This window comes from Hyperolius riggenbachi, chromosome 7 (assembly GCF_040937935.1).
Source record: "Hyperolius riggenbachi isolate aHypRig1 chromosome 7, aHypRig1.pri, whole genome shotgun sequence".
NCBI classification, from domain to species: domain Eukaryota; kingdom Metazoa; phylum Chordata; class Amphibia; order Anura; family Hyperoliidae; genus Hyperolius; species Hyperolius riggenbachi.
In genome coordinates this window covers 93,612,325-93,639,235 of record NC_090652.1, presented here as the reverse complement: position 1 = coordinate 93,639,235, position 26,911 = coordinate 93,612,325, and positions in this window count along the sequence as shown.

Below are 26,911 nucleotides of genomic sequence, written 5' to 3'. Positions count from 1 at the left end.
CGCATTGCACAAATTGCTGAAACCTAAGGAGTAGAACTCAGGGGCATATTTAACATGATTTAAATATACCCCCAAATTCTACTTATGGCCTCCTCCTCCCCTACAGCCATACCAAGCCTCACCAAAAAGGTAAAAAGCATAAGAGTGCAAACAAAACAAAGAAAATGCTGGCCGACAATTGCCATTCCAGAAATACCAATAGCACTAGCAAAGACCCAGAACTGTGATTTACATGTTCATCGATTTTTAGATCGAAAAGTGTTGTATAAGGGCCCTAATTAGTTCTTCTCTTCTAAGATATTTTTATATTATTTTGTGGCACAGTACTTTAGGTAAGGTAATTCAAAATTATATTATCAGCCCGTCTTGGTCATGCCACAGGGCACCAGACCAAACGGTAACTCCAACTTTTATTATCAGCCCGTCGCGCTCTTTCCACAGGACGCTGGACCAAAAGGTAACTCAAAATTATATTATCAGCCCGTTGCGCACCTACTAAAGGGCACCGGACCAAAAGATAACTCAAAATTTTATTATCAGCCCGTCGTGCTCCTACCACAGGGCACCAGACCAAACAGTAACTCCAACTTTTATTATCAGCCCGTCGCGCTCTTTCCACAGGGCGCCGGACCAAAAGGTAACTCAAAATTATATTATTAGCCCATTTGAGAATGGCGTCTCAACTGCCAACAAAATACTGCACGCATTGCACAAATTGCTGCAACCTAAAGAGTAGAACTCAGGGGCATATTTAAAATGATTTAAATATACCCCCAAATTCTACTTATGGCCTCCTCCTCCCCTACAGCCACACCAAGCCTCACCAAAAAGGTAGAAAGCATAAGAGTGCAAACAAAACAAAGAAAATGCTGGCCGAACAATTGCTATTGCAGAAATGCCAATAGCACTAGCAAAGACCCAGAACTGCGATTTACATGTTCATCGCAGTGCTGTTACTAATGACGAAAAGGAAACGAACCGATTTTTAGATCGAAAAGTGCTATATAAGGGCCCTAATTAGTTGTTCGCTTCTAAGATATTTTTATATTCCTTTTTGGCACAGTACTTTAGGTAAGGTAATTCAAAATTATATTATCAGCCCGTTTTGGTCATGCCACAGGGCACCAGACCAAACGGTAACTCCAACTTTTATTATCAGCCCGTTGCGCTCTTTCCACAGGGCGCCGGACCAAAAGCAAATGTTATTAATGTAACTAAAAATCACATTTTCAGCCTGTCGTGCTCCTACCACAGGGCACCAGACCAAACAGTAACTCCAACTTTTATTATCAGCCCATTGCGCTCTTTCCACAGGGCGCCGGACCAAAAGGTAACTCAAAATTATATTATTAGCCTGTTTGAGAATGGCATCAACTGCCAACAAAATACTGCACGCATTGCACAAATTGCTGCAACCTAAAGAGTAGAACTCAGGGGCATATTTAAAATGATTTAAATATACCCCGAAATTCTACTTATGGCCGCCTCCTCCCCTACAGCCATACCAACCCTCACCAAAAAGGTAAAAAGCATAAGAGTGCAAACAAAACAAAGAAAATGCTGGCCGACAATTGCCATTTCAGAAATACCAATAGCACTAGCAAAGACCCAGAACTGTGATTTACATGTTCATCGATTTTTAGATCGAAAAGTGCTGTATAAGGGCCCTAATTAGTTATTTTCTTCTAAGATATTTTTATATTATTTTGTGGCACAGTACTTTAGGTAAGGTTATTTAAAATTATATTATCAGCCCGTCTTGGTCATGCCACAGGACGCCGGACCAAAAGTTAAGGCAAAATTTTATTATCAGCTCATAGCGCTCCTACCAATGGGCGCCGGACCAAAAGGAAACTCAAAGTTTTATTATCAGCCCATCGCGCTCTTTCCACAGGGCGCCGGACCAAAAGCAAATGTTATTAATGTAACTAAAAATCACATTTTCAGCCTGTCGTGCTCCTACCACAGGGCACCAGACCAAACAGTAACTCCAACTTTTATTATCAGCCCATTGCGCTCTTTCCACAGGGCGCCGGACCAAAAGGTAACTCAAAATTATATTATTAGCCTGTTTGAGAATGGCATCAACTGCCAACAAAATACTGCACGCATTGCACAAATTGCTGCAACCTAAAGAGTAGAACTCAGGGGCATATTTAAAATGATTTAAATATACCCCCAAATTCTACTTATGGCCTCGTCCTCCCCTACAGCCATACCAAGCCTCACCAAAAAGGTAAAAAGCATAAGAGTGCAAACAAAACAAAGAAAATTCTGGCCGACAATTGCCATTCCAGAAATACTAATAGCACTAGCAAAGACCCAGAACTGTGATTTACATGTTCATCGATTTTTAGATCGAAAAGTGCTGTATAAGGGCCCTAATTAGTTCTTCTCTTCTAAGATATTTTTATATTATTTTGTGGCACAGTACTTTAGGTAAGGTAATTCAAAATTATATTATCAGCCTGTCTTGGTCATGCCACAGGACGCCGGACCAAAAGTTAAGGCAAAATTATATTATCAGCCCATAGCGCTCCTACCAATGGGCGCCGGACCAAAAGGTAACTCAAAATGTTATTATCAGCCCATCGCGCTCTATCCACAGGGCGCCAGACCAAAAGCAAATGTGACTAATGTAACTAAAAATTACATTTTAAGGCCGTCACGCTCCTACCACAGGGCACTGGACCAAAAGGTAACTCAAAATTATATTAACAGCCCGTTGCGCACCTACTAAAGGGCGCCGGACCAAAAGTATACTCAAAATTTTATTATCAGCCCGTCGCGCTCTTTCCACAGGGCGCCGGGCCAAAAAGCAAATGTGACTAATGTAACTAAAAATTACATTTTAAGGCCGTCACGCTCCTACCACAGGGCACTGGACCAAAAGGTAACTCAAAATTATATTAACAGCCCGTTGCGCACCTACTAAAGGGCGCCGGACCAAAAGTATACTCAAAATTTTATTATCAGCCCGTCGCGCTCTTTCCACAGGGCGCCGGGCCAAAAAGCAAATGTAACTGATGTAATTAAAAATTACATTTTCAGGCCGTCACGCTCCTACCACAGGGCGCTGGACCAAAAGGTAACTCAAAATTATATTATCAGCCCGTTGCGCACCTACTAAAGGGCGCCGGACCAAAAGATAACTCAAAATTTTATTATCAGCCCGTCGCGCTCTTTCCACAGGGCGCCGGACCAAAAGGTAACTCAAAATTATATTATCAGCCCGTTTGAGAATGGCATCTCAACTGCCAACAAAATACTGCACGCATTGCACAAATTGCTGCAACCTAAAGAGTAGAACTCAGGGGCATATTTAAAATGATTTAAATATACCCCCAAATTCTACTTATGGCCTCCTCCTCCCCTACAGCCATACCAAGCCTCACCAAAAAGGTAAAAAGCATAAGAGTGCAAACAAAACAAAGAAAATGCTGGCTGACAATTGCCATTCCAGAAATACCAATAGCACTAGCAAAGACCGAGAACTGCGATTTACATGTTCATCGCAGTGCTGTTACTAATGATGAAAAGGAAACAACTCGATTTTTAGATCGAAAAGTGCTGTATAAGGGCCCTAATTAGTTGTTCGCTTCTAAGATATTTTTATATTCCTTTTTGGCACAGTACTTTAGGTAAGGTAATTCAAAATTATATTATCAGCCCGTCTTGGTCATGCCACAGGACGCTGAACCAAAAGGTAACTCAAAATTATATTATCAGCCCGTTGCGCACCTACTAAAGGGCGCCGAACCAAAAGATTACTCAAAATTTTATTATCAGCCCGTCGCGCTCTTTCCACAGGGCGCCGGACCAAAAAGCAAATGTAACTAATGTAATTAAAAATTACATTTTCAGGCCGTCACGCTCCTACCACAGGGCGCTGGACCAAAAGGTAACTCAAAATTATATTATCAGCCCGTCGCGCAGCTAGTAAAGGGCGCCGGACCTAAAAATAACTCAAAATTGTATTATCAGCCCGTCGCGCTCTTTCCACAGGGCGCCGGACCAAAAGCAAATGTTATTAATGTAACTAAAAATCACATTTTCAGCCTGTCGTGCTCCTACCACAGGGCACCAGACAAAACAGTAACTCCAACTTTTATTATCAGCCCGTCGCGCTGTTTCCACAGGGCGCCGGACCAAAAAGTAACTCAAAATTATATTATCAGCCCGTTTGAGAATGGCATCTCAACTGCCAACAAAATACTGCACACATTGCACAAATTGCTGCAACCTAAAGAGTAGAACTCAGGGGCATATTTAACATGATTTAAATATACCCCCAAATTCTACTTATGGCCTCCTCCTCCCCTACAGCCATACCAAGCCTCACCAAAAAGGTAAAAAGCATAAGAGTGCAAACAAAACAAAGAAAATGCTGGCCGACAATTGCCATTCCAGAAATACCAATAGCACTAGCAAAGACCCAGAACTGAGATTTACATGTTCATCGATTTTTAGATCGAAAAGTGCTGTATAAGGGCCCTAATTAGTTCTTCTCTTCTAAGATATTTTTATATTATTTTGTGGCACAGTACTTTAGGTAAGGTAATTCAAAATTATATTATCAGCCCGTCTTGGTCATGCCACAGGACGCCGGACCAAAAGTTAAGGCAATATTATATTATCAGCCCATAGCGCTCCTACCAATGGGCGCCGGACCGAAAGGTAACTCAAAATTATATTATCAGCCCGTTGCGTACCTACTAAAGGGCGCCGGACCAAAAGATAACTCAAAATTTTATTATTAGCCCGTCGCGCTCTTTCCACAGGGCGCCGGACCAAAAGCAAATGTTATTAATGTAACAAAAAATCACATTTTCAGCCTGTCGTGCTCCTACCACAGTGCACCAGAACAAACGGTAACTCCAACTTTTATTATCAGCCCGTCGTGCTCTTTCCACAGGGCGCCGGACCAAAAGGTAACTCAAAATTATATTATCAGCCCGTTTGAGAATGGCATCTCAACTGCCAACAAAATACTGCACGCATTGCACAAATTGCTGCAACCTAAAGAGTAGAACTCAGGGGCATATTTAAAATGATTTATATATATCCCCAAATTCTACTTATGGCCTCGTCCTCCCCTACAGCCATACAAAGCCTCACCAAAAAGGTAAAAAGCATAAGAGTGCAAACAAAACAAAGGAAATGCTGGCCGACAATTGCCATTGCAGAAATACCAATAGCACTAGCAAAGACCCAGAACTGTGATTTACAAGTTCATCGCAGTGCTGTTACTAATGACGAAAAGGAAACGAACCGATTTTTAGATCGAAAAGTGCTGTATAAGGGCCCTAATTAGTGGTTCGCTTCTAAGATATTTTTATATTCCTTTTTGGCACAGTACTTTAGGTAAAATAATTCAAAATTATATTATCAGCCCGTCTTGGTCATGCCACAGGACGCTGGACCAAAAGGTAACTCAAAATTATATTATCAGCCCGTTGCGCACCTACTAAAGGGCGCCGGACCAAAAGATAACTCAAAATTTTATTATCAGCCCGTCGCGCTCTTTCCACAGGGCGCCGGACCAAAAGCAAATGTTATTAATGTAACAAAAAAAATCACATTTTCAGCCTGTCGTGCTCCTTCCACAGGGCACCAGACCAAACAGTAACTCCAACTTTTATTATCAGCCCGTCGCGCTCTTTCCACAGGGCGCCGGACCAAAAGGTAACTCAAAATTATATTATCAGCCCGTTTGAGAATGGCATCTTAACTGCCAACAAAATACTGCACGCATTGCACAAATTGCTGCAACCTAAAGAGTAGAGCTCAGGGGCATATTTAAAATGATTTAAATATACCACCAAATTCTACTTATGGCCTCCTCCTCCCCTACAGCCATACCAAGCCTCACCAAAAAGGTAAAAAGCATAAGAGTGCAAACAAAACAAAGAAAATGCTGGCCGACAATTGCCATTCAAGAAATGCCAATAGCACTAGCAAAGACCCAGAACTGCGATTTACATGTTCATCGCAGTGCTGTTACTAATGACGAAAAGGAAACGAACCGATTTTTAGATCGAAAAGTGCTGTATAAGGGCCCTATTTAGTTGTTCGCTTTTAAGATATTTTTATATTCCTTTTTGGCACAGTACTTTAGGTAAGGTAATTCAAAATTATATTATCAGCCCGTCTTGGTCATGCCACAGGACGCTGGACCAAAAGGTAACTCAAAATTATATTATCAGCCCGTTGCGCACCTACTAAAGGGCGCCGGACCAAAAGATAACTCATAATTTTATTATCAGCCCTTCGCGCTCTTTCCACAGGGCGCCGGACCAAAAGCAAATGTTATTAATGTAACTAAAAATCACATTTTCAGCCTTTCGTGCTCCTACCACAGGGCACCAGACCAAACGGTTACTCCAACTTTTATTATCAGCCCGTCGCGCTCTTTCCACAGGGCGCCGGACCAAAAGCAAATGTTATTAATGCAACTAAAAATCACATTTTCAGCCTGTCGTGCTCCTACCACAGGGCACCAGACAAAACAGTAGCTCCAACTTTTATTATCAGCCCGTCGCGCTCTTTCCACAGGGCGCCGGACCAAAAGGTAACTCAAAATTATATTATCAGCCCGTTTGAGAATGGCATCTCAACTGCCAACAAAATACTGCACACATTGCACAAATTGCTGCAATCTAAAGAGTAGAACTCAGGGGCATATTTAACATGATTTAAATATACCCCTAAATTCTACTTATGGCCTCCTCCTCCCCTACAGCCATACCAAGCCTCACCAAAAAGGTAAAAAGCATAAGAGTGCAAACAAAGCAAAGAAAATGCTGGCCGACAATTGCCATTCCAGAAATACCAATAGCACTAGCAAAGACCCAGAACTGTGATTTACATGTTCATCGATTTTTAGATCGAAAAGTGCTGTATAAGGGCCCTAATTAGTTCTTCTCTTCTAAGATATTTTTATATTATTTTGTGGCACAGTACTTTAGGTAAGGTAATTCAAAATTATATTATCAGCCCGTCTTGGTCATGCCACAGGACGCCGGACCAAAAGTTAAGACAAAATTATATTATCAGCCCATAGCGCTCCTACCAATGGGCGCCGGACCAAAAGGTAACTCAAAATTTTATTATCAGCCCATCACACTCTTTCCACAGGGCACCGGACAAAAAGCAAATGTAATTAATGTAACTAAAAATTACATTCTCAAGCCGTCACGCTCCTACCACAGGGCGCTGGACCAAAAGGTAACTCAAAATTATATTAACAGCCCGTTGCGCACCTACTAAAGGGCGCCGAACCAAAAGATTACTCAAATTTTTATTATCAGCCTGTCACGCTCTTTCCACAGGGCGTCGGGCCAAAAAGCAAATGTAACTAATGTAATTAAAAATTACATTTTCAGGCCGTCACGCTCCTACCACAGGGCGCTGGACCAAAAGGTAACTCAAAATTATATTATCAGCCCGTTGTGCACCTACTAAAGGGTGCTGGACCAAAAGATTACTCAAAATTTTATTAACAGCCCATCGCGCTCTTTCCACAGGGCGCCGGACCAAAAGCAAATGTGACTAATGTAACTAAAAATTACATTTTAAGGCCGTCACGCTCCTACCACAGGGCGCTGGACCAAAAGGTAACTCAAAATTATATTAACAGCCCGTTGCGCACCTACTAAAGGGCGCCGGACCAAAAGATAACTCAAAATTTTATTATCAGCCCGTCGCGCTCTTTCCACAGGGCGCCGGACCAAAAGCAAATGTTGTTAGTGTAACTAAAAATCACATTTTCAGCCTGTCGTGCTCCTAACACAGGGCACCAGACCAAACGGTAACTCCAACTTTTATTATCAGCCCGTCGCGCTCTTTCCACAGGGTGCCGGACCAAAAGCAAATGTTATTAATGTAACTAAAAATCACATTTTCAGCCTGTCGTGCTCCTACCACAGGGCACCAGACCAAACAGTAACTCCAACTTTTATTATCAGCCCTTCGCGCTCTTTCGACAGGGCGCCGGACCAAAAGGTAACTCAAAATTATATTATCAGCCCGTTTGAGAATGGCATCTCAACTGCCAACAAAATACTGCACGCATTGCACAAATTGCTGCAACCTAAAGAGTAGAACTCAGGGGCATATTTAAAATGATTTAAATATACCACCAAATTCTACTTATGGCCTCCTCCTCCCCTACAGCCATACCAAGCCTCACCAAAAAGGTAAAAAGCATAAGAGTGCAAAAAAAACAAAGAAAATGCTGGCTGACAATTGCCATTCCAGAAATGCCAACAGCACTAGCAAAGACCCAGAACTGCGATTTACATGTTCATCGCAGTGCTGTTACTAATGACGAAAAGGAAACGAACCGATTTTTAGATCGAAAAGTGCTGTATAAGGGCCCTAATTAGTTGTTCGCTTCTAAGGTATTTTTATATTCCTTTTTGGCACAGTACTTTAGGTAAGGTAATTCAAAATTATATTATCAGCCCGTCTTGGTCATGCCACAGGACGCTGGACCAAAAGGTAACTCAAAATTATATTATCAGCCCGTTGCGCACCTACTAAAGAGCGCCGAACCATAAGATAACTCAAAATTTTATTATCAGCCCGTCGCGCTCTTTCCACAGGGCGCCGGACCAAAAGCAAATGTTATTAATGTAACTAAAAATCACATTTTCAGCCTGTCGTGCTCCTACCACAGGGCACCAGACCAAACGGTAACTCCAACTTTTATTATCAGCCCGTCGCGCTCTTTCCACAGGGCGCCGGACCAAAAGGTAACTCAAAATTATATTATCAGCCCGTTTGAGAATGGCATCTCAACTGCCAACAAAATACTGCACGCATTGCACAAATTGCTGCAACCTAAAGAGTAGAACTCAGGGGCATATTTAACATGATTTAAATATACCACCAAATTCTACTTATGGCCTCCTCCTCCCCTACAGCCATACCAAGCCTCTCCAAAAAGGTAAGAAGCATAAGAGTGCAAACAAAACAAACAAAATGCTGGCCGACATTTGCCATTCCAGAAATACCAATAGCACTAGCAAAGACCCAGAACTGCGATTTACATGTTCATCGCAGTGCTGTTACTAATGACGAAAAGGAAACAAATCGATTTTTAGATCGAAAAGTGCTGTATAAGGGCCCTAATTAGTTGTTCGCTTCTAAGATATTTTTATATTCCTTTTTGGCACAGTACTTTAGGTAAGGTAATTCAAAATTATATTATCAGCCCGTCTTGGTCATGCCACAGGACGCTGGACCAAAAGGTAACTCAAAATTATATTATCAGCCCGTTGCGCACCTACTAAAGGGCACCGGACCAAAAGATAACTCAAAATTTTATTATCAGCCCGTCGCGCTCTTTCCACAGGGCGCCGGACCAAAAGCAAATGTTATTAATGTAACTAAAAATCACATTTTCAGCCTGTCGTGCTCCTACCACAGGGCACCAAACCAAACAGTAACTCCAACTTTTATTATCAGCCCGTCGCGCTCTTTCCACAGGGTGCCGGACGAAAAGCAAATGTTATTAATGTAACTAAAAATCACATTATCAGCCTGTCGTGCTCCTACCACAGGGCACCAGACCAAACAGTAACTCCAACTTTTATTATCAGCCCGTCGAACACTTTCCACAGGGCGCCGGACCAAAAGGTAACTCAAAATTATATTATCAGCCCGTTTGAGAATGGCATCTCAACTGCCAACAAAATACTGCACGCATTGCACAAATTGCTGCAACCTAAAGAGTAGAACTCAGGGGCATATTTAAAATGATTTAAATATACCCCCAAATTCTACTTATGGCCTCCTCCTCCCCTACAGCCATACCAAGCCTCACCAAAAAGGTAAAAAGCATAAGAGTGCAAACAAAACAAAGAAAATGCTGGCTGACAATTGCCATTCCAGAAATACCAATAGCACTAGCAAAGACCGAGAACTGCGATTTACATGTTCATCGCAGTGCTGTTACTAATGATGAAAAGGAAACAAATCGATTTTTAGATCGAAAAGTGCTGTATAAGGGCCCTAATTAGTTGTTCGCTTCTAAGATATTTTTATATTCCTTTTTGGCACAGTACTTTAGGTAAGGTAATTAAAAATTATATTATCAGCCCGTCTTGGTCATGCCACAGGACGCTGGACCAAAAGGTAACTCAAAATTATATTATCAGCCCGTTGCACACCTACTAAAGGGCGCCGGACCAAAAGATTACTCAAAATTATTATCAGCCCGTCGCGCTCTTTCCACAGGGCGCCGGGCCAAAAAGCAAATGTAACTAATGTAATTAAAAATTACATTTTCAGGCCGTCACGCTCCTACCACAGGGCGCTAGACCAAAAGGTAGCTCAAAATTATTTTATCAGCCCGTCGCGCACCTACTAAAGGGCGCCGGACCAAAAGATAACTCAAAATTTTATTATCAGCCCGTCGCGCTCTTTCCACAGGGCGCCGGACCAAAAGCAAATGTTATTAATGTAACAAAAAAATCACATTTTCAGCCTGTCGTGCTCCTACCACAGGGCACCAGACCAAACGGTAACTCCAACTTTTATTATCAGCCCGTCATGCTCTTTGCACAGGGCGCCGGACCAAAAGGTAACTCAAAATTATATTATCAGCCCGTTTGAATGGCATCTCAACTGCCAACAAAATACTGCACGCATTCACAAATTGCTGCAACCTAAAGAGTAGAACTCAGGGGCATATTTAAAATGATTTAAATATACCCCCAAATTCTACTTATGGCCTTCTCCTCCCCTACAGCCATACCAAGCCTCACCAAAAAGGTAAAAAGGATAAGAGTGCAAACAAAACAAAGAAAATGTTGGCCGACAATTGCCATTCCAGAAATACCAATAGCACCAGCAAAGACCCAGAACTGTGATTTACATGTTCATCGATTTTTAGATCGAAAAGTGCTGTATAAGGGCCCTAATTAGTTGTTCTCTTCTAAGATATTTTTATATTATTTTGTGGCACAGTACTTTAGGTAAGGTAATTCAAAATTATATTATCAACCCGTCTTGGTCATGCCACAGGACGCTGGACCAAAAGGTAACTCAAAATGTTATTATCAGCCCGTCGCGCTCTTTCTACAGGGCGCCGGGCTAAAAAGCAAATGTAACTAATGTAATTAAAAATTACATTTTCAGGCCATCATGCTCCTACCACAGGGCGCTGGACCAAAAGGTAACTCAAAATTATATTATCAGCCCGTTGCGCACCTACTAAAGGGCGCCGGACCCAAAGATAACTCATAATTTTATTATCAGCCCGTCGCGCTCTTTCCACAGGGCGCCGGACCAAAAGGTAACTCAAAATTATATTATCAGCCCGTTTGAGAATGGCATCTCAACTGCCAACAAAATACTGCACACATTGCACAAATTGCTGCAACCTAAAGAGTAGAACTCAGGGGCATAGTTAACATGATTTAAATATACCCCCAAATTCTACTTATGCCCTCCTCCTCCCCTACAGCCATACCAAGCCTCACCAAAAAGGTAAAAAGCATAAGAGTGCAAACAAAACAAAGAAAATGCTGGCCGACAAATGCCATTCCAGAAATACCAATAGCACTAGCAAAGACCCAGAACTGTGATTTACATGTTCATCGCAGTGCTGTTACTAATGACGAAAAGGAAACAAATCGATTTATAGATCGAAAAGTGCTGTATAAGGGCCGTAATTAGTTGTTCTCCTCTAAGATATTTTAATATTCTTTTTTGGCTCAGTACTTTAGGTAAGGTAATTCAAAATTATTTTAGCAGCCCATCTTGGTCATGCCACAGGACGCCGGACCAAAAGGTAAATCAAAATTACGTTATCAGTTTGTTGCGCTCCTACCAATGTGCGCCGGACCAAAAGCTAACTCAAAATTTTATTGTCAGCCTGTAGTGCTCCTACCACAGGGAGCCGGACCAAAAGGTAACTCAAAAATTATATTATCAGCCCATCGTGCTCCTACCAATGGGCGCCGGACCAAAAGTTAACTTAAAATTTTATTATCGGCCCGTAGCGCTCTTTCCAAAGGGAGCTGGATCAAAGGGTAGTGAAACTAATGTAACAAAAAATTACATTTTCAGCCCATCACACTCCTACCACAGGGCGCCGGACCAAACGGTAACTCTAATTGTTATTATCAGCCAGTCGCGCTCCTATCAATGCGCGCCGGACCAAAAGGTAACTCAAAATTACATTATCAGCCAGTTGCGCACCTATCAAAGGGCTCGGGACCAAAAGATAATGTAACTAAAAATTACATTTTTCAACCCGTCGCGCTCCTACCACAGGGCGCTAAACCAAAAAGTAACTCCAACTTTTATTATCAGCCCTTCACGCTCTTTCCACAGGGCGCTGGACCAAAAGGTATCTCAAGACACATTCTCACCAGAGGGGTAATCTTAGCAGTCCCTGTGACCACAGGGGGTTCCAAAGCTGTGGGGGCCCATATATATATATATATATATATATATATATATATATATATATACATACATACATGCTTTTAATATATAATGCTTTTACAGAGTACATCAAAGGAGCTCACAATCTAATCCTTCAAATCATATGTCCATCCTAAGGTGAATTTTAGTGGAAAGCCAAATAGCTTATCTGTTCGATTTTGGGATGCGTGTGGAAACTTGAGTGCCACGAGGACACCCACAGGGATGGCCACACTAGTTATATGACTCTTGAAAAATGGTTCCCACCAGGCTGTGTGAGTCACCAAGGTGAGGGGCGTGAGCATGGGGGAGAAGGGGGCGCATCGAAGTCACGCTGAGGGTACCATGGTGTGTAGTTAAGCCCCTGCTTTTCACAATGTCCCAAACCCAGGTCACCCATGTCAATCATATAGTTTGCCCCAAAGGAACATGACTGAGGCCTTGTTCACATTGTGTTCCGTTTGTGTGTCCGTCCGTGTTGGGCCTTTTTTAGCGGTCTTTTTTTTCTGATATCCGGTGTGGTTAGCGGTTTTCTAAGCATTTTTTCCAGAGCGGTTTAGAAATTCAGTCCCTGATGCAAATCAGGAAGTGAACTCTTTGACCTGGAAAAAATAAATACAATGTATTTATTCTTAAAAACGCGGACGCAAACGCCTTAATGCACGTTTTGTATGCGTTCGCCGCTTTTTCTATACCTTCCTTTGAGGCGGAATTGCCAAGAAAATGCAACATGCACCGCTTTGCTAACCACACTGCTTTCCTAGCCGCACCGGACTGACGTCAGTGAGGCTGGTGATGGAGCTCACCGTGGCTAAACAGCAGACCACGGGAGGACGGCATGGGACTTGAACACATTTATTGGGCGGCAGGAAGCCCCGGGTAAGTATCAGAGCTTGAGTTAATTTCATCTCTTAGTCTCTTTAACCCTGGCACTTTCAGACCTTGTTCACATCTAAAAACGAAAGTGCAAACGTTTTGCGTTTTTGTGCATTTTTTTTACTGCGCATTGCGTTTTTGTTAAAAGCACTTTTCCACAGCGTTATTTTTTCATTCACTTCCTGATGCAAGTATTTATTCTTAAAAACGTGAAATACAGGGCACCTTTATACGCCGCAATGATAAAATAGCAGCTAGCCCCAAATTTCCAGCTATTGCTGCTAATTGCAGCTTGGAGGCAGGAGTGGGAGGGTGTTAAGAATTAGGCTCCGCTGGGGGAGGTGGTCAATGGTTAGGCACCGTGGGGGGCATTAAAGGGTTAGGCACCCCTACGGGTGGCGATGGGTACACAAGATAGGCTGCTGTCATCGGAAACTAATGATAAATGACGGTTCAGTTGTGAATTGTGTATAAAAAAAGTGTCCCAGTCATGGTAAAAGAGCAATTATTGTCCATGTAGACCGATCTGTCCCGGAGGATTGGTTTAGACGAGTGTGGCAAATGTCACACTTCTGGGTCCTCATCTTCGCACTTCTAGTAATGATCCGATTGGCAGACCATCGTCATGCCGTTACTGACTTAAAATGTGCATCAACAACGTTCACTCATCACTAACCGTCAGGGATTGCTCGTTTTCCAACAATCACGATCTAGCGTGTACCTCCGCACACATGCTAGACTGTGTCCCTTGGGAAACTAGTTTTAGAGTACAGCAACATTAAAAGGAACTGTACTGAAAATATTGTAATTAAGGTGCCCATTAACGGTACAATTTTTTCACCAAATGCGATCTTTTCGATGTGATTTTATGATCGATTTGAATAGAAAATGATCGATTTGTATAGAAAATGAGCTGTTTTTGAAGGCAATTAATAAGGAACGATTCTTTGGTAGATTGCTGAGTAGGATAAAATCGATCCAAAAGTTGCATTTTATGAATATTTTATGAATTTGAAGACAGAATCATTCATTAAATGTAAACAATCGATAATTACCTTCCGATTATTTTCGATCGTGAAAATCGCATTGAAATATGGCATCTGGTGAAAAAATTGTACTGTTAATGAGCACCTTTAGTAAAATAGCTTATTACGTACAATATAACTTTATAAATTATCTGGTCAATTTTTGGCCATTTTAAAATCTTTCCTCTCCCCAATTTGCATTCTGAAATCTTTATTGCTGTCAGGTGCATCTCTGCGGAATGCTTGTTTACCGGGAGTCCTGAAGCCAGGGAAAATAATACCTGGTCTCCCAGAATGCTCTGAGAGGAGAATTTTGCATATTTAAATAGCCTAGGCTGTGACATCATTGGGAGGGAAGGGCTACATACCAATATATTGCAAAATACTGTGTATAGATATAGCAAGTGATTCTGATGCTGAAAGCAAAATAATTATGGTAAACGTGAGTATCCTGAATAATTTACAACGTGTCACTTTGATGCCTCTTTAGGGGCTGATGTAAGTCTGGTGAAGTTGCCGTGTGCTCCCTGCAATATTACCACGGTAACAGACAAGGCACTAATGGGTTAATGGGCGGTCCTCCTACTGCGCTCCTAATGGTAAAATTGCTGTGTGCTCCCTGCACAATTACCTCTGAGCTCAGATCACACTGCTGCCCATGCACCTGACCCTGCCATAGGAATGAATCAGTCCTGTGCTGCTGGAGCTATAAAGTCTACCCCACACACTTTCCATGACATGAGGTGTGCACATGGGGGATAGAATTGCCCCTCTGTTCTATTGTTTGCTGGAGCAATGTGAAGGATACATCAATTGTGATGCTTTGTGATGTGAAGCTCCACGACCCCTTAAAGGACAACTGAAGTGAGAAGACTATGGAGGCTGCCATGTTTATTTCCTTTTAAACAATACCAGTTGCCTGGCAGCCCTACTGGTCTGCTTGGCTGCAAAAGTGTCTGTATAATACCAGAAACAAGCATGGAGCTAATCTTTCAGATCTGACAATAATGTCAAACACCTGATCTGCTGCATGCTTGTGCAGAGTCTATGGATGAAAGTATTAGAGGCCAAGGGTCAGCAAGGCTGCCAGGCAACTGGTATTTCTTAAAAGGAAATAAACATGGCAGCCTCCATATACCTCTCTCTTCAGTTGTCCTTTAAAAGTACCTTTATTGCGAAAGTTGTAAAATGTAAAATCTATCTCAACACATACAAATTTCTCCCAAATTAAAATGCTTTTCAGGGAGTGTCTTAATAAAGGCCATGCTGAGAATCCCCCATGAGGATATGGACTAGTCCAAATCCTGTCAGTTCTGTCAGCTTTCTGCTGCTAACCATAAGTGACAGCAACATAGTAGAAAATTAATTTAGAGCTCATTTTACTCTGGGAGAAACGGGATTCTTATTTATGTGTTTATATATATTTTACATTTTCAAATTGTTTTGCAATAATGGTCCTTTAAGAAGAATCGAAGGATAGCTGTCATGTTCCATCTCCCTGTTAGGATCCTGTGTGTGAAAAGGAATGTGCAGTGTGTGTGGATCCACAGACCAAAGATGAATGAAATTTATATTGTTCTGAGCTACATTATACTTGTGGGACTGACAGTGGGAGGTGACTGCAAGGCGTAATGAGCAGCAGCTGCTGACAGTTTGCGGCCATATTGTGTGTGCCGGGTTCGGTTGGGCCTTACTATCGAATGACTCGCCTCACCCTCAAGGGATTATGGGACTGGTCAGTGGACAGCATAGGAACAGTGCTAGAAGGTTTATTTACACGGGATGTTTCTGATATTATATTGTGGAGTGCCAACCAAAAAAGGACAGCTGTAACCTGCTATAAAAAAAGTAAGATACTCCCCTTAGAATAGCGAAGACTCTGGATCCCTAATAGCCTTCTCGTTCCTCTGTGTCCTCTCGTTCCACTGCCGGGGCCCTTGTTCAAATCTACCGCTGGCTGCTGCTTCAGGTTTTTTAGTACGGAGCTGCTTGTCTTTGGAAGTACTTGGAGACCCGAGTACTTCAGTGGCCCTCCGAGGATACCCAAAGGCCTCGTCCACATTAAAGTTGAAAACTGGAACGGGGGCCAGCGGCAGTGGAACGAGGGGACATAGAGAGGAACGGGTAGGCTCTAAGGCAGGGGTGGTAAACTCCAGTACAAAATGGGGAGAATTAAACACTGGGACAAAGTTGTGGGCCAACTTCAATGTCTAATGGTCACTGCTTTAGCCGTGTCCGTGTTCTACCTTCTTCCCGTGTCTGTGTGAGTTTCCTCCAGGCACTCTACGATACACGCACTACACCATATATACATAGACATATGACTACAGTAAAAATTAGATTGTGAGCTCCTCTGAGGGACAGTTAAGTGACAAGATCATATACTCTGTACAGTGCAGCGAAACATGTCGGTGCTATATAAACACTAATGCCTTAGAATTGTGCCGTCTCTACCCAGCAGTTACCTTGTTTTGATGATTAAACTCCCTATTGTATTGTGATTACTTAGCTAGATTGTCATTAGCTTAGACTTCAGTATTCCCCACCAGTGGAGTAGCTAAAGAGCTGTAGGCCCCGATGCAAGTTTTACATGGCCCCCCCCCCCCCCCCCCCCAAACACTCTATACGTAACAATTGATATGTCACACCAAAACCCGCCAATGGCAACTACAGTGTCAGAGGTGCAAGAAGGGAATGGGGAGCAGTGTGTTCCTTTTTTACTACTATTTAAAGTATCTATAGAAGTTATTATTACGAGCACAGGACAATAGAGAGCTAATACTGCAGTTGAGGGAGGGCCCTTCGAGGCCTCTCTGGGGCCCCGATGCGGTTGCAACCTCTGCAACCCCTATTGCTACGCCCCTGTTCCCCACACTCAGATTATACACACGCTTTCTCATAGCCCCCTCCGATAGAACCGTCTCCTGGTATTTACAGTATTTGCATCTGCAAAAACTAACAATCTCACAGTACGGCCACGCGGGGAGCGCCGCACACAAGTTCAATGGACATTTTCCTAGTAACGTCGACAAGGGGGAGCTCTGCACACAATGCTGCCGGCTTACATACCGTTCCTGGTTCCAGGATACTCGGTGGGATGCTCCTAGTCTTGTCCCCCTCGGCTGTGTACAGCAGAGACACACTGACCTCCTCCATCCTTTTGTCGCATGAGCGCTGCTTCCTGTGCCCACGGAGATCGTGTTTCCGTCCCGCAGGTGATGCAGATGCCTCGCGCTGGTGACGTGGAGCTGTGCGATTAAGCACACCTTGCCAGTGCTGTATATACTATACTGTAATATATATGTTATATCTATTAATACAAGATTAATTCTTGGCACTAGAGTTGGGCCGAACGGTTCGCCTGCGAACGGTTTCACGTGAACTTCGGTGGTTCGCGTTCGCGTCCCGCAGGCGAACCTTTGCGGAAGTTCGGTTCACCCCATAATGCACATGGAGGGTCAACTTTGACCCTCTACATCAGTCAGCAGGCCCAGTGTAGCCAATTAGGCTACACTAGCCCCTGGAGCCCCACCCCCCCTTATATAAGGCAGGCAGCGGCGGCCATTACGGTCACTCGTGTGCTGCCTGCGTTAGTGAGAGTAGGGCGAACTGCTGCAGACTGTCTCTCAGGGAAAGATTAGTTAGGCTTAACTTGTTCCTGTCTGGCTGCATACCTGTTCTGTGAACCCACCACTGCATACCTGTGCTGTGAACCCACCACTGCATACCTGTGCTGTGAACCCACCACTGCATACCTGTGCTGTGAACCCACCACTGCATACCTGTGCTGTGAACCCACCACTGCATACCTGTTCAGTGAACCTGCCACTGCATACCTGTTCTGTTCAGTGGACCCGCCACTGTATACCTGTTCATTGAACCCACCACTGCATACCTGTGCTGTGAACCCACCACTGCATACCTGTTCTGTGAACCCACCACTGCATACCTGTGCTGTGAACCCACCACTGCATACCCGTTCAGTGAACCTGCCACTGCATACCTGTTCTGTTCAGTGGACCCGCCACTGTATACCTGTTCATTGAACCCACCACTGCGTACCTGTGCTGTGAACCCACCACTGCATACCTGTTCTGTGAACCCACCACTGCATACCTGTTCAGTGAACCCGCCACTGCATACCTGTTCTGTTCAGTGGACCCGCCACTGTATACCTGTTCAGTGAACCCGCCACTGCATACCTGTTCTGTTCAGTGGACCCGCCACTGTATACCTGTTCAGTGAACCCGCCACTGCATACCTGTTCTGTTCAGTGGACCCGCCACTGCATACCTGTTGTGTTCAGTGAACCCACCACTGCATACCTGTTCTGTGAACCCGCCACTGTATACCTGTTCTGTTTAGTGAACCCGCCACTGCATACCTGTTCTGTTCAGTGGACCCGCCACTGTATACCTGTTCAGTGAACCCGCCACTGCATACCTGTTGTGTTCAGTGAACCTGCCACTGCATACCTGTTCTGTGAACCCGCCACTGTATACCTGTTCTGTTTAGTGAACCCGCCACTGTATACCTGTTCAGTGAACCCGCCACTGCATACCTGTTCTGTTCAGTGAACCGCCACTGTATACCTGTTCTGTTTAGTGAACACGGCCGTCACTACACAAACAGCTGTTTGCGGTGCGTTACACGGTGAGTTTGGTGTGCCAGTGTGAAGCAGTACCTTAATTACACTACCTGATTGATGTATACACATGCAAGATGTTTGAAAGCACTTTAGGCCTGTCATTTAGCATTCAATGTGATTTCTGCCCTTAAAACGCTGCTTTGCGTCAAATCCAGATTTTTCCCCGGGACTTTTGGCATGTATCCCACTCCGCCATGCCCCCCTCCAGGTGTTAGACCCCTTGAAACATCTTTTCCATCACTTTTGTGGCCAGCATAATTATTTTTTTTTTCAAAGTTCGCATCCCCATTGAAGTCTATTGCGGTTCGCGAACTTTAACGCGAACCGAACCTTCCGCGGAAGTTCACGAACCAGGTTCGCGAACCTAAAATCGGAGGTTCGGCCCAACTCTACTTGGCACAGCATATACTGTCAGGCTGTATAACGGTAAGCACAGCTTTAATACAAGGTTTTCACACTGGTTTCTTCAACTAGATGTTCAAGTATTACTGTACATGTTTGCTAGCCTTGCAACACATAGCTGTCTCTTGCAGCATTTCATAGCTCCCGCCTCCCAACTATCCCTGCTTTGGAGGGACAGTACCTCTTTAGGGACCCTGTCCCTCTGTCTTCCTCATTTGTCCCTCTTTCTTGACTGATGTATACATCTACAGTGGTTTGCAAAAGTATTCGGCCCCTTTGAAGGTTTTCCACATTTTGTCATATTTCTGCCACAAACATGTATCAATTGTATAGGAATTCCATGCGGAAGACCAATACAAAGTGGTGTACATGTGAGAAGTGGAACGAAAATCATACATGATTCCAAATATTTTTTTACAAATAAATAACTGCAAAGTGAGGTGTGCGTAATTATTCAGCCCCTTTTGGTCTGAGTGCAGTCAGTTGCCCATAGACATTGCCTGATGAGTGCTAATGACTAAACAGAGTGCACCTGTGTGTAATCTAATGTCAGTACAAATACAGCTGCTCTGTGACAGCCTCAGAGGTTGTCTAAGAGAATATTGGGAGCAACAACATGATGAAGTCCAAAGAACACACCAGACAGGTCAGGGATAAAGTTATTGAGAAATGTATAGCAGGCTTAGGCGGCTACAAAAAGATTTCCAAAGCTTTGAACATCCCACGGAGCACTGTTCAAGCAATCATTCAGAAATGGAAGGAGTATGGCACAACTGTAAACCTACCAAGACAAGGCCATCCACCTAAACTCACAGGCCGAACAAGGAGAGCGTTGATCAAAAATGCGGTCAAGAGGCCCATGGGGACTCTGGACGAGCTGCAGAGATCTACAGCTCAGGTGGGGGAATCTGTCCATAGGACAACTATTAGTCGTGCACTGCACAAAGTTGGCCTTTATGGAAGAGTGGCAAGAAGAAAACAGAAAAGCATAAGAAGTCCCATTTTCAGTTTGCCACAAGCCATGTGGGAGACACAGCAAACATGTGGAAGAAGGTGCTCTGGTCAGATGAGACCAAAATGAAACTTTTTGGCAAAAATGCAAAACGCTATGTTTGCGGAAAACTAACACTGCACATCACTCTGAACACACCATCCCCACTGTCAAATATGGTGGTGGCAGCATTATGCTCTGGGGGTGCTTCTCTTCAGTAGAGTTGGGCCGAACCTCCGATTTTAGGTTCGCGAACCTGGTTCGCGAACTTCCGCGGAAGGTTCGGTTCGCGTTAAAGTTCGCAAACCGCAATAGACTTCAATGGGGATGCGAACTTTGAAAAAAAAAAAATAATTATGCTGGCCACAAAAGTGATGGAAAAGATGTTTCAAGGGGTCTAACACCTGGAGGGGGGCATGGCGGAGTGGGATACATGCCAAAAGTCCCGGGGAAAAATCTGGATTTGACGCAAAGCAGCGTTTTAAGGGCAGAAATCACATTGAATGCTAAATGACAGGCCTAAAGTGCTTTAAAACATCTTGCATGTGTATACATCAATCAGGTAGTGTAATTAAGGTACTGCTTCACACTGACACACCAAACTGTTCACTGAACAGAACAGGTATGCAGTGGCGGGTTCACTGAACACAACAGGTATACAGTGGCGGGTCCACTGAACAGAACAGGTATGCAGTGGCGGGTTCACTAAACAGAACAGGTATACAGTGGCGGGTTCACAGAACAGGTATGCAGTGGCAGGTTCACTGAACACAACAGGTATGCAGTGGCGGGTTCATTGAACAGGTATACAGTGGCGGGTCCACTGAACAGAACAGGTATGCAGTGGCGGGTTCACTGAACAGGTATACAGTAGCGGGTCCACTGAACAGAACAGGTATGCAGTGGCGGGTTCACTAAACAGAACAGGTATACGGTGGCGGGTTCACTAAACAGAACAGGTATACAGTGGCGGGTTCACAGAACAGGTATGCAGTGGCGGGTCCACTGAACACAACAGGTATGCAGTGGCGGGTTCACTGAACAGGTATACAGTGGCGGGTCCACTGAACAGAACAGGTATGCAGTGGCAGGTTCACTGAACAGGTATGCAGTGGTGGGTTCACAGCACAGGTATGCAGTGGTGGGTTCACAGAACAGGTATGCAGTGGTGGGTTCACAGCACAGGTATGCAGTGGTGGGTTCAATGAACAGGTATACAGTGGCGGGTCCACTGAACAGAACAGGTATGCAGTGGCAGGTTCACTGAACAGGTATGCAGTGGTGGGTCCACTGAACAGAACAGGTATGCAGTGGCGGGTTCACTGAACAGGTATACAGTGGCGGGTTCACTAAACAGAACCGGTATACAGTGGCGGGTTCACAGAACAGGTATGCAGTGGCAGGTTCACTGAACACAACAGGTATGCAGTGGCGGGTTCTCTGAACAGGTATACAGTGGCGGGTCCACTGAACAGAACAGGTATGCAGTGGCAGGTTCACTGAACAGGTATGCAGTGGTGGGTTCACAGCACAGGTATGCAGTGGTGGGTTCACAGAACAGGTATGCAGTGGTAGGTTCACAGCACAGGTATGCAGTGGTGGGTTCAATGAACAGGTATACAGTGGCGGGTCCACTGAACAGAACAGGTATGCAGTGGCAGGTTCACTGAACAGGTATGCAGTGGTGGGTTCACAGCACAAGTATGCAGTGGTGGGTTCACTGAACAGGTATGCAGTGGTGGGTTCACAGCACAGGTATGCAGTGGTGGGTTCACAGCACAGGTATGCAGTGGTGGGTTCACAGAACAGGTATGCAGCCAGACAGGAACAAGTTAAGCCTAACTAATCTTTCCCTGAGAGACAGTCTGCAGCAGCTCGCCCTACTCTCACTAACGCAGGCAGCACACGAGTGACCGTAATGGCCGCCGCTGCCTGCCTTATATAAGGGGGGGGTGGGGCTCCAGGGGCTAGTGTAGCCTAATTGGCTACACTGGGCCTGCTGACTGTGATGTAGAGGGTCAAAGTTGACCCTCCATGTGCATTATGGGGCGAACCGAACTTCCGCAAAGGTTCGCCTGCGGGACGCGAACCACCGAAGTTCGCGTGGAACCGTTCGCAGGCGAACCGTTCGGCCCAACTCTACTCTTCAGCAGGGACAGGGAAGCTGGTCAGAGTTGATGGGGAGATGGATGGAGCCAAATACAGGGCAATCTTGGAAGAAAACCTCTTGGAGTCTGCAAAAGACTTTAGACTGGGGTGGAGGTCTTCAAGCAGGACAACGACCCTAAACATAAAGCCAGGGCAACAATGGAACGATTTAAAACAAAGCATATCTGTGTTAGAATGGCCCAGTCAAAGTCCAGATCTAAATCCAGTCGAGAAGCGGTGGCAAGATCTGAAAACTGCTGTTCACAAACGCTGTCCATCTTATCTGACTGAGCTGGAGCTGTTTTGCAAAGAAAAATGAGCAAGAATTTCAGTCTCTAGATAAGCAAAGCTGGTAGAGACATACTCTAAAAGACTGGCAGCTGTAATTGCAGCAATTTAAAAAAAAAAAATGTTTGGAATCATGTATGATTTTCATTCCACTTCTCACATGTACACCACTTTCGATTGGTCTTTCACGTGGAAATCCAATACAATTGATTAATGTTTGTGGCAGTAATGTGACAAAATGTGAAAAACTTCAAGGAGGCCGAATACTTTTGCAAACCACTGTATGTAATCATATGTATACTTCTTATTTTCAAATGTTAATATGAAGGAAAATGAACCAGGATAGAAAGTACCAGTGTGGTATAAACTATAAAATAACATATTTTTCTTTTGGGAAAAGGGTAGGAGGCGCCCGTGGACGTGTATCTGTGGTTCTTATATTAGATGTGGCAATTCAAACAAGGTATTAATGATCCTACCTTATAGTAGTACAACTCACACGTAAAGTGATGGTTGATGTTTCTCAAACTTTATTAGGGCACAATTGACAACGCGTTTCGCGGCCACGCCCCTTCCTCAGGTCTATAGGTGTGCCTTCAAATACAACATGGCAACAATCAGGATAGACACACCACTAAACGTTAGTATAAGCATAAAAAACAGTAAATTACAATAAATCACACTAATCAATATATAATAAAAAATATTTGGAACGTACCACAGTACTCCAAAGGATAAAATGTATGCATCCGTATACATATACATATACCCATATATATACACACACACACACATAAGCGGGTGAGGGAGCTATAATAATATATACATATATACAAGAAATTTTTTTAAAAAACACATACATGCATACTATACATTTCTATTCGTGTATAGAATAATGGTTAAAAAGAACCCGTATACCAATTGATGGGCCTAATGTAGTATGTAGTATAATCAATATAAAAACGTATGTGGCCGTAAGGGCCCACTAGTGCAACTAACCATAAATATTAAAGAAGTGGGGCACAGTAATGTGTGTAGGATAAATGGAGCCGAGGTGCCTTTAAGTGTGTAGAGCAGTAGGGTGAGAGAATCTAATGGTTAAGTATATTTTTCTTTTGAAATCTTTATAGTATGCGTGACTAGTGGTGTGCCTAGGGCGTGATTAAAGGGAACCTTAACTGTGGTTCAAAAAAAAGTTTCACTCACCTGGGGCTTTCCCAAGCCTCCTGCAGCCGTCCTGTGCCTGCGCAGCTCCTCCACTGTCCTCCGGTCCCCCGCCGCGGCTTAGTTTTGTTTTCGGCCGACTGCCAGTAGTCCTCTGGCAACGTTCCTATTCTTCCGCATTCCCCGGCGTAAAGTGCCGTAAAACGCGTCCATGGAACACATTCCCCGCCGTAAAGCACGGCCGAATGACGGAATTACGGCGCTTTATGTTGGGGAATGTGGAAGAATAGGATGCATTGCCGGAGGACGATTGCCAGTCGGCCGAAACTAAGCCGCGGCGGGGGACCGAAGGACACTGGAGGAGCTGCGCGGGCAGAGCAGGGACAAGGTCCTCCAGCACCCAAGGCTGAGACACCAAAGTGCGCCCCTCCATCCCTCCCACCCCAGCTGTCACACACTGATTGCTATTAGACTAAGAGGGCCACAGGACCCACAACTTCCCCAACACCTTAATATCTACTTATCTGGCTTGCAGTCACTGCCATGTATCCCCTTTTCTTATTTCTTTCTGCTTCATACACAATTAGGAATTACAGCTGAATTAATTGTGCGCCCCCTCCTACACTGCATCCTGAGGCTGGAGCCTCTCCAGCCTATGCCTCGTCCCGGCCCTGTGCGCGGGCACAGGACGGCTGCAGGACTCTTGGGAAAGCCCCAGGTAAGCGAAACTTTTTTTTGAACCACGGTTAAGGTTCCCTTTAAGGATGTAGTACATTGTAGCGGAAAATGTCATCCGGCACTCAGCTGCTTACTTTGGAGGGTTATGAACCTTGTTCAAAAAACACCTGCAATATATATGATGGTGATCTTCTTCACCTCTTGCTCAAAAAGCACCTTCAGATAGGCTCACAGTCAAAACCAAGGAGACGTGCAGCAAGTTGGAGTGTTGCAGAGCACAACAAAAAACACATAGCACATGGAGAAAAAATACTGTGCACCTGTCTCTTTAAAGGAATTCTATCAAAGTTTGCATTTATGAGAAAACATTTTTTTTAACATGTTTGTGTAAGACTTTGAGGACACACTGACGGCGACGGGGCACTGGAATAGTCCATGTACATAGGTGAGGGCGGAAGTGTTCTGTTCTCACAGAGCGCTCTGTCAGAAGAACGGAACACTTCCGCCCTCCTTTGCCTCAATGGCAAACATTCATTGACTCTGCAGGACACTGATCAATGCGCATATGGAAGTGCGACCTATTGTCCGGGCATAATATGAGCAGTACGGATGGCTCCTTACTGCAGCGGCCACGTGAGTAAAAACTCCTACGGGTGAGGGAGCCAGGGAATAGCCTGCAATGCTCTGTTTCACATCTTGCATCACCTATCTACATGGACTATTCTAGTGCCCCGTCGCCGTCAGTGTGTCCTCAAAGCTCACTGTCTTACACAAACATGTTAAAAAAAATTACGGCACACAAAAAGTATATGCTGACTACTTTATTTACATTTATATTACATTGATTAAAGATGTTTTCTCATAAATGCAAACTTTGATAGAATTCCTTTAAACGTTTTTTATATTTATTCTGTCCTTCAGCCAAAAATCAACGGTATTGACATACAGAAAGAAGAAGCGTCAAACCTGGATGACAGACGGTGCTGCGGTGTGCAGGGGAAAGGTGACCAGGGGAAGAATGGACGGCACTATAGCCGTTTCACGCCAGACTGGCGCTTGCTCACGTGCGTGTCCTTAGAGAGACAGCACCGTGCGGCTTCCTGGATAGGACCTTCAAGCCGTGCCCCCGTCGCTGTCTCATTGGTGTGGAGTGCATGTGGGGAAAGGTCGGGGGTGAGGGGGCGGAAACTCACCGTCCATCGGCCAGAAGCTTGCGCTAGTGCGATTTTACTGAGCGCCTCTCTGTGGATAATTAACAAAGTGACATCTTGTGCAGATACTTAAAACTCATGCTTGGTGCTAACAAATATACATAAACACATCCTTATTACAGGCATAACACGTACATAGTGATTAATAATGTGCATAATCAAATTCACAAAATTACCATTTAGTGAAGCATATTCACTGTGCTGGTTAATACAAAAAATGCACCCATAGACGCTGGCATAATGACATTACATAATTCTTATTACGCTTATCTACAACAGTATTTAAAATCATTCTTTTATTACCATAATGATTAAATAATACACCCCAAATAACATCCCCAATAAAAAAAATCCCCATTAAAAAAGACCAGGAGCGGCAATACGAGTCCTAGAGACCTAATGGGTTACATTAACCTTTAAATTGCCACCCTTCTATATTTTACAGAATCAAAGAGGTCCGAGGCACCATTACACTTATGGGAGAGTGATAACTCACTCATCCATCTATGCAATGGAAGCACAAAGCGGCTTATGTCCCTCACTGTGGGACTTCTCAAAGGGCCCAAAACCTAGTCCCAATCCGAGCATCTTGGACCCCAAAAGCCTATTTATTAATAAGAAATGTAATAAGGATGTGTTTATGAATATTAATTAGCACCAAGCATGAGTTTTAAGTATCTGCACAAGATGTCACTTTGTTAATTATCCACAGAGCGCCGGTCAGTAAAATCACACTAGCGCAAGCTTCTCGCCGATGAACAGCAAGTCTCCGCCCCCTCACCCCCTACCTTTCCCTACACGCACTCCACACCAATGAGACAGCGCCGGGGGCGCGGCTTGAAGGTTCTGTCCAGGAAGCCGCACGGCGCTGTCTCCCTAAGGACACGCTCGTGAGCAAGCGCCGGTTTGGTGTGAAACGGCTGTAGTGCCGTCCATTCTTTCCCTGGTCACCTTTTCCTTCCCTGCACACCACAGCACCGTCTGGCATCTAGGTTTGACGCTTCTTCTTTCTGTATGTCAATACTGTTGATTTTTGGCTGAA